The sequence below is a fragment of the Loxodonta africana genome, chromosome 2 (genome assembly GCF_030014295.1).
Source record: "Loxodonta africana isolate mLoxAfr1 chromosome 2, mLoxAfr1.hap2, whole genome shotgun sequence".
In the NCBI taxonomy this organism is placed as follows: Eukaryota; Metazoa; Chordata; class Mammalia; order Proboscidea; family Elephantidae; genus Loxodonta; species Loxodonta africana.
The window spans coordinates 179,156,872-179,166,944 of NC_087343.1; the positions used below are offsets into that span (position 1 = coordinate 179,156,872).

Genomic DNA, 10,073 nt, shown 5'->3' on the forward strand with positions numbered 1-10,073 from the left:
ATATTCTGACACAGACTACCTGCTCAACTGGTTGGCTATTCACAGCAGATCCTGTCATGGGAGTGATCATATATAAACAATGAGAATCATGGCCTAGCCAAGTTGACACACAATCTTAGCTATCACAGTAGTCCAGCACAAACCGTTTACACCACCTGGGGACATATGTCTATATCTATCTATCTACAAATATCCTCTGTTATCTACCTCTTTCTATATATTTATATATGAAGCCATCTCTAACCCAGAACAATTTAATACTCTCTCTTCTCCACTAGTAAATTGAAATGAGATCTTTTTAAATGATACATTCCCACTGATGCCCAGAAATACAGAAACTCTAATTAAGTCTCCTTACTTTTCACGGCAGTATAGTTATTTGCATAGATTCTTTAAAAATCTGTCCTCCTTTTTTTCCAGAATATAATTGGAAATGTTGTTTATGCAACCAAAGTCTTACCTGGAATGCCATATTTGAGAATGATGTTCATTTAATCAGACTTGACCACCCACTTTTGTAACACTCTAATGGACTTTATGGAGCCAATTCTTACAAAGTCCCCCCAGGAAAAGTGGCCTGGAACCTCATGTAGAGGGTCCAATCTTACAGATGGTGAGAAAGGTCACTTCTTGGCAAGCAAGAAACATTGGGATATTTTGGAAACCTCCCCCCTCAAAAAAAAGAAAGAAATTTGTCTGCATTTACACATATTGTAGGTGAAATCTGGTGGAGAAAATTTCTTGAGCTTGTCTTCCTAGCTTCAGGATAAAAATAATAGAGGATTTAAAAATTCAATCTAAGTTTCCTTATTAAAACTTCCAGAAAGTAAACTTAAGAAGGCTTCTTTCTGCTCTCATATAAATAATCAGGTCATGTCTAATGAGACTGGTAGCCTTATTCTATGGCCAGGTAAAAACATCTATGAGGTTATTGCTTTTTATCAAAAGGAAGGGAGACTGTAGATAGAAATTGTGCTTCAGTAGAATCTATCTGCTATCTGTATTTATCTTCCTGAGCTATCTGATCCTGTTTCTATGGGCAATATGGTACAGTTCTTTTAATTGTAAATAACTGATAAAAATGCAAAATAATTTTTTTGCATGAGAAAATGAAGGAGGCCTTGGGTGCAGGTGTTATTTTTTCCCACCAAGAGAATCAGGGACACAGATTTCTCCCCAGCCTTCTAAGCTCAGGGCCTCTGCACCCACAACTTCCAATTTCCCTTTTTGTGATATGTGAGGCTACTACTTGCCTCTTATCCTTCTGTAATGGGGAATTGTGATTCCTACTAGGTAGGCCTGTTTACACGCATGCAACTAAAAGCTGTACAGAGTTCAGGGAAGTGAGGGAACAGGGGAAAGACTGCTTGAGCCAGGCCTTGGAATCGGGTCTTTATTAACTGTTTTTCAATTCCAAAAAACCCTGTGGTCTTTTAGTAATTTCTCCCTATATATTCTTTTTTCCTAAGGAGAAATTATGTGTTTTGACAATACAGTGCATTTTAAAAATAGCGTATCTGATCAAGTGCTAATGAAAGAACCCAGCATGGCTGTGGGTGTGCAATGCCACTGTCTCCCTCCATGAACAGGGTCTCGTTTTAGAAAGCAAAGCAGATACTCAAAGGAGCTGAATCTAGCCCCTTTCTTCATTTAAGACCAAGATACTGGGATACTCTAAACCTCCATACAAAGTATGACAGAAACAAAAGACACCACAGTCCTATGAGAAGAAACAAATACATTTGGAGGAAAAAAAAAAAAAAGTATTTTGGGTTAGGAAAAATAGAAACCACCCTCTTGACAGAATTTGCAGGCCTAACATATTTTGTTCATAAGGCATAGAATGTTCCTTTAAAGGACATTTTTCTCTTAGAAAGGGAGGTAGAGGAGAACTTTCCAGCAATCTGTAAGTGACACAACCTGAAAGACCCAGCATCCTGGGCTCCTGGATTAGCTTGGCTGAGGCACAGGCTCCCTGGGCAACAAGGAAGGGCATGACTCTAACACTTTGCTGGTTGTTGACTTCTACATTGTTGCAGGCTGTCTGGATTGTTTCTTAACTGTCTGCTCTTCTCTCAGGAAATTTAGGTCCTCAGAACTGGCTTGAATTCTGCAAGCTTGACATAGGAATAGGTGTCCTTTAGCATATAACACAATCATATTCCTATGCTCTTATATACACAGTAATGACATCTGGGCATGTATTCAAGAAAATAGGGAGGTTGGTGGTCAATGGGTAGAGGTACGGAGGAGCCAGGAGCAAGATTGTGAGGGAATTTTTTTGTTTATTGCATGCCTTTTTGTTGCTTTCAAATTATGAAACATAAGCATCTATTAATTTTTCAATAAATGAACAACCAAATTATCTGAAAATAGGTAATAGCACAGTGATAGACCATAATCATTCCACCTTTAGAGGAAAATGTCAAAGGATTCATAGGCACTTTTTTACCTATAAAAAAAAAATTGATCCCAAATTTCCTTATTTTCTGTGTGTGTGAGTATGTCTGTGTATGTGCATGTGGATTTATTTCTCTACTTAAAAGTGAATAGATTTTTTTTTTTCAGATAGTTTTTCTGGTTTCTGTTAGTTTAAACCAACCCAGAGGCACTATGAGAGAAAAGCCTGGTGATCTGCTTCTTTCAAGATTATGGCCAAGAAAATCCCATGGAGCAGTCCTACTCCGTAACATCTGCGGTAGCCATGAGTCAGAATGAACTTAATGGGAACAGATTTTTTTTTTCTTACATATTGATTATCTTAATAAATGACAATTCAGGCAGTTAAATAATTTATCATCATCAAATGGAACAAAAGTTTAGTTTTGAAAAAACACCAAGGGCAACCAAACCAAAAACCTTGTTCAGTTTTTTGATTGAACATTTTGTACTGATGTTTTATTCCAATACGTTTTTCATTAAAACTAATAAAGTGTTTAGATTTCTTCAGTGTTTTAATTTTCTGACTAATGCTTACCTTTAAGGAGCAAACTATTAATTACAGGGTTATATTTCATAATTTTCACTATTACTTTAGAAAATGTGTTGAAAATATATTAAACCTGATAATTAGAAATATTAAAAAATATTTAATCTTTTGTAATATTTTCTTAATCATCTTATTTCATGCACATTTTGGCCACATTGAGGATAAAATTATCTTCCTGAGAGTTATGTGGAGAATTTTAGCACTGGTCATTTATCTACACTAGCAAAGATTTCATGTGCATCTCTACTGGTGAGTTAACTGAATCAGTCCATGGCATATTCAGTGACCAGAACGTCGTTTTCATTTAAAAATACTTGTACATATTACAGGTTATGTTATTAGAAGACAGGCAAAGACAAAATTACTGTTTGTAGCTGGCTTTAAAGAAGCTTATTTAACTTATTTAAGAGTCCGTTCTACATCAAAATCTTTGTGATCTCCCTCTTTTCAATTTCTCTTTCTCTTTTTCTCTCCTTATATAGTTTGGGGGGGGGAATCACAAGAGAATTAACTGTAATTAACTGTAAGAAATTGCCCCTAGGTGGCACAACTGGTTTGCACTGGATTGCTAACCGAAAGATTGGTGGTTCGAACCCATGTAGCCGTAACGCGGAAGACAGGAGAGGCGATTTGCTTTCAAAGATTACACCCAAGAAATTCTGTAGAGCAGTTCTACTCTGTAACAGGTTGGGTCACCACAACTGGAATCACCCCTACAGCAACCAACAACAACAACAATAACTGTAAGGAGGGGAAGAAGTAGACACTCAGTTTTTATATTTTATATGATTGCACTCTTTTAAAATGTTATCTGTAAAAATACAGAATAATAAAGGTATGTTATTTTTATTTTTATCAGAAACATGTTAAGAGTGGATTTCTCATAGAAAGGAGATTATACACTCCCCTTCCCCTTATATTTATACTTTTGTAGGAGAAATGTGTTCATTAGAGTTGTATCCTCTCACCACACGTATTCAATCTGTATGCTCAGCAAATATCCAAGAAGCTGGACTATATGAAGAAGAATGGGGCACCAGGATTGAAAGAAGACTCATTAGCAACCTGGGTTGTATGGATGACACAGCCTTGCATGCTAAAAGTGAAGAGAACTTGAAGCACTTACTGATGAAGATCAAAGACCACAGCCTACTGTATGGAGTACATCTCAACATAAAGAAAACAAAAATCTTTACAACTAGACCAATAACCAACATCATGATAAATGGAGAAAAAATTGAGGTTGTCAAGGACTTCATTTTACCTGGATTCACAATCAACACCCGTGGAAGCAGCAGTCAAGAAATCAAAAGATGCGTTGAATTGGACAAATCAGCTGCAAAAGAGCTATTTGAAGTATTGAGAAGCAAAGATGTCACATTGAAGACTAAGGTGAGCCTGACCCAAGCCATGGTGTTTTCAATTGCCTCACATGCATGTGAAAGCTGGACAATGAATAAGGAAGACCAAAGAAGAATTGATGTCTTTGAATTGTGGTGTTGACAAAGAATATTGAATATAACATGGACTGCCAAAAGAATGAACAAATCTGTCTTGGAAGGACAACCAAAATGCTCATTAGAAGCAAGGATGTGAGACTACGTACATCTCACATACTTTGGACATGTTGTCATGAGGGATCAGCCTATGGAGAAGGACATCATGCTTGGTAAAGTAGAGGATCAGAGAAAAAGAGGAAGACCCTCAACAAGATTGATTGACATAGGGGTTGCAGTAATGGGCTCAAGCATAGCAACAATTGTGAGGATGGCACAGAATCTCGTTCTGTTGTGCATAGGATCGCTATGAATCAGAACTGACTTGATAGCACCCAACAATAACAACAGGGAGAACATAACAACAGAAAGTATTTGCAAAAATATATGTCTGTACTCTATGTGATTAAGTTCTATGTGATCAGTTGCAGACTCTGAGACAAGGATTTGAAAGGAAGTGGTTTATGTGTGAGAAGACCCCAGTATGGTACTGGTAGAAGACCAGGGAAGTGAGACAGAAAGAACAGCCACTTCTAAAGTGCACCATTATCATATCTGTTCATTAGATCTCAGAGGCCAAGGTGAGCTGGGAGTCAGAGGGCACATGTTCCTCAGAGCTGTCCCACCAGAGGCACCACTGCCCGAGGGTTGCTTCCAGACAGCCTTAATTCTCTGGACCTTCAAGCCTGCCGGGGGCCTGTGAAGAGCATGTTCAGGCTTCCAGAAAGAGTTCTTAGGTAGTGGGATTTCAGAATTGCCCTAATGCCTGAGGGGGTACTGGCAGGAAGCTTCAAGTCTGCTTCAAACACCTTAATATTTACTTAGAGTGATGGTGCACTTCATCATAACTCCCTCAGATCCAAAATTTCAAGCATGTCTTCCCACTCTATTGCTATGATTCAGACACTCCTGAATGTTGGGGGTGGATGGTCAGGACTTCAAGACAGGGCATGTCTGGAAGGGGAATGACTACTCTGAGACTAGTTGCAGAGCGTATGAACCTCAGATACAGAATGGTGTTGTGTTCATTTCTGTTTGCCTACACAGAAGGTATTTGTCTTCTAGAAACATCTTTAATTTTTGTTTAGGGATGCTCTTCCCCCTTGAACACTCTAGTCCATGTGAGTCAGGATGGGCACATGCCAGTTTAAATTAAGACCGTTTCCATAAGAACATGTTAAATCATAGTGTCTTTGCTAAGAATATGAGAAAAGGGACCTACTTCTTTGCACTGGAGCTGAAGGTGGCAGGTTTTGCTCCTGCTACCTCTATCTACTGTTATGTGACCACAAAGGGAGACTCTAGGAATGGATTAGCACAGAGAATGAGAACTGTTGAGTTCAAAAAAAAAGATGTTAGGTGTTGAGCCATCATTCGTGGTGGGGTTCCTGTTTCTAACCATGCTTATATCCTAGATCAATACTATGTTACTGGAACTGTCTGATATAAACAATTGTAAGATATTTTTATATTTTGAACCCAGAAGGTTCCGGAATGCAACATTGATGATTTGGTTATTATAGCATACCAAAACCAAATCCATTGCTCTCCAGTCGATTCTGACTCATAGAGACCCATAGGAGAGAGTAGAATGGCCCTCTGGGGTTTTCAAGGCTGTGATCTTTATGGAAGCAGACTGCCAGATCTTAACCACTGTACCACCAAGGTTCCTTCTATTATAGCATAGTAAGTAATATTAAAATCTTACCAAAGGCATTTTTAGCAATAGGCAATTCTTTGCCAACCAGAAAACTGGCATGACCTTGGACAGATTTCTTAAAACCATAGTGTCTCAGTTCCCTTTTTAGTAGAATGAAGTAAATCTCAATATCAGCTTCATAGAGGGATTGCGAGCATTAAATGAGTTAATAAATAAAGTGCTTTGCACACGGCTTGGCACATGGTGTTGAAATCTCCATGGGGACTGAGGCTGTGTCTGGAATACTTTTCTTTAAACACAGCAGCAATTATACTGCTTGCACATATAAGCTGCCAACAAATAATGTTTAGAAGAATAAATGGATAGAAGAAAGTAAGATTAATATTCAAGATATTTAACAACCAGTATGGTACCAGCACCAATCAATAAACACTGAACAGTCATAAGCAACAAGTATATATATATTTATATATATATATATATATAAATATATATATAGCTGCTAACCAAAAACCCATTGCTGTTGAGTCAGCATAGGGTTTCCGAGGAGTGCCTGGTGGATTCAATCTGCCAACTTTTGGTTAGCAGCCATAGTTCTTAACCACTACAACACCAGGGTTTCCATGTATATATATATATATATATATATATATATATATATACATACATACATATATACACACACACTTGTTGCTTATGACTGTTCAGTGTTTTATATATATAAAATAATATATATATTTTAGAAATATATATATTATTTTATAATCTTATAAAATAATATATATAATTTTATATGGTAACAGGCCCTCACACAGTTCTAAAGCTTGGATGTGTTTGGTTTTACTTTAGGAGAAGCCTATATAGTGGTGCTACCCACTGATTATTGTTTTATGAAAAAATCACTACCAGAATACACTTACTTGTTTATGTGACTCTTACGTAGACTATAATTGAGAAAAAAGAATCCTCATTTTTTTTTCATTTCCAAGTGATGCTTGGATTGTACTATGCAATTCTGTTGCTGAAAGGACTGAGATCATGTAGCGAGTATGTGCATCATGGAGCCCTGGTGGTACAGTAGTTAAGATTCAGCTGCTAACCAAAATGTTGGCAGTTCAAATCCACTAGCTGCTCCTTGCAACCCTGTGGGGAAGTTCTACTCTGTCCTATAGGGTCACTATAGTTGGAACAGACTCCATGGAATATAACAACAACATGTTCTTCATGCTATCATGAAGTAAACAAATTTTAAATACCCCTCAATATGAGTTCCTGGTGCCATTGTGGTTAATAAATACAGCTGCTAACCAAAAGGTCGGAAGTTGGAATCTACTGGGTGCTCCTTGGAAACCCTATGGAGCAGTTCTACCCTGTCCTATGGGGTTGCTATGAGTTGGAATCAACTCAATGGCAGTGGGTTCAATATGAGTTAGGGCTCATTTTCCCATTCTTGTTGAGTCACGACCTATTTGATAAATACAGTATTTCATGTCTCCGTCCACCCACCTTACCTAAAAATATTACTGAGAACCAGAGTATAAGAGTCTGGCCCTTTGTCACACAGAGTTCATAACAGAGACAAGATGAAACTCAGCTCCTTTTACCTCCCCAAACCAAAATTAAACCATTGCCATAGGGTCAATTCTGAGTCATAGAATCACCGGTAGAGTTTCCAAATCTGTAATCATTACATGAGCAGAGTGCCATATCTTTATCCCAGGAGCAGCTATTGGGTTCAAACCACTGACTTTTCCATTAGCAGCCAAGTGCTTAACCACTGCACCACCAGGGCTCCTTAAGTATGGCTTAAAATGGCTTACTTTCTAGTTATTCTAGGAAGTGCTGTTTTAATTCCTGCCTTGGTGCTTTTTTCCATAAGGTACCTCTTGCGTGGAGTACCTTTCCACCATCAGTGAAAAGACCACATTTCACTGCAGATGAACCATCAATCTTGAATTTTGATTTTTACTTTCCACCTTACTGTACAAAAGGAAGAGAGAAGGGCTTTCTGTCCATGGATGTCGCTAAGGAAGCATCAATAAAGTCTTTCTTCCCATTGCCGTCATGCCTAAGTTAGAGTCTCCTAAAGATCCTGAACAGCTGTGGAAACTCTTCATTGGAGGGTTGAGCTTTGAAACAGCAGATGAGAGTCTGAGGAGCCGTTTTGAACAATGGGGGAAGCTCACAAACTGTGTGATACCAAGAGATCCAAAGGCCAAGTGCTCCAAAGCTTTTGGTTTGTCACTTTAATTCTACTGTGGAGGTAGTAGGCGCAGCCATGATCAGGCCACACAAGGTGGATGGAAGAGTTGTAGAAACAAAGAGGGCTGTCTCACGAGAAGAATCTCAAAGACTAGGCACCCCCTTAACTGTGAAAAAAATCTTTGTTGGTAGTATTTAAGAAGAAACTGAATAACATCACCTAAGAGATTATTTTGAGCAGTATGGGGAAATTGATGTGATTGAAATCATGACTAACCAAGGCAGTGGCAAGAAGAGGGGTTTTGCTTTGTAACTTTTGATGACCATGACTCTGTAGATAAGATCATCATTCAGAAATACCCTACGATGAATGGTCACAACTGAGAAGTAAGGGAAGCCCTACCAAAGCAAGAGATGACCAGTGCCTCATCCAGTGAAAGAGGTAGAAGCAGTTTTGGAAATTTTGGTGGTGGCCCTGGAGGTAGTTTTGGTGGGAATGACAACTTTGGTCATGGAGGAAACTACTGTGGGAGAGATGGCTTTGGTGGCAACTGTGGTGGTGGTAGTGGTGGTGGTTAAGAGTTATAGCTGCTAACCAAAAGGCTGACAGTTGAAATCCACCAACAACCCTATGGGGTAGTTCTACTCTGTCTTATAGGGTCACTATGAGTGGGAATTGACTCAATAGCAATGCATGGTGGTCATGGATATGGAGGCAGTGGGGATGATTATAATGGATTTGGTAATGATGGAAACAATCTTGGAGGTGGCAGAAGCTACAATGATTTTGGCAATTACAACAATCAGTCTACAAATTTTTGACCCATGAATGGAAGAAAGCTAGGAGGCAGAAGCTGTGTCCCTTATGTTAGTGGAGGTCAATACTTTGCCAAACCATGAAACCAAGGTGGCTATGGTGGTTCAAGCAGCAACAGTAGCTATGGCAGTGGCAGAAGGCTCTAATGACTGCCAGGAAACAAAGCTTAGCAGGAAAGGAGAGCCAGAGAAGTGACAGGGAAGCTACAAAAAAAAAAAAAAGGTTACAACAAATTTGTGAACTCAGTTAAGCATGCAGTAGCAGGGCCTAGCTCCTACAAAGGAGACGTGTTAGACAGTACTCATGCGTGTGGGCAAAAAAATCAAGGACTGTATTTGTGACAAACTATTACAGGTCACTTTATTTTCTATTCTGTGGAATGTGTAGAGCATTCCAGCAAAGCTTTTAATGTTGTTGGGTGTTTTTTTGTTTTGTTTTGTTTTGCACCTATGATGCTGATTGCTAAATGTAATGGTCTGATCATGATGCTGAATAAATGTGTCTTTAAAAAAAAAAAAAAGAAGAAGAAGACAGAAGAAATCAGGAAATAAAAGGTAAGCATTCTAGCTAAAAGGACAATTACTCTATTGATTTTCTACTTAATCCCAATGCCTTTCTTTTCAAAAACTACTCCCCTCCTCCTCCTCTTCTTTCTTCTTTTGAATATCAGCACGAAAATGACCTTTGCAGTGTTTCAAACTAAATTATGTATCATGATATTGCAATTCTTTTATAAAAGGTCAAAAATGGTTTCTAATGTAAGTATGGTTAGCCCAGAAGGCAACATATATCTTTCAACTATAATATTTAAAATCAATAAATATATATAAATATGAAAAATTCTCTTTCTTTCTAAAATGTTACCTGTTGTTATTATGAAGTAACTGAAAGACACCACAATTTCTCTAG

The 10,073-nt window shown here is 38.2% G+C and overlaps 1 pseudogene; it reads left to right on the forward strand.

The window, feature by feature from the left end:
* Positions 1 to 8,209: 8,209 nt before the first annotated feature.
* Positions 8,210 to 9,693, forward strand: LOC100677412 (heterogeneous nuclear ribonucleoprotein A1-like; annotated as a pseudogene).
* The last annotated feature ends 380 nt before the right edge of the window (positions 9,694 to 10,073 follow it).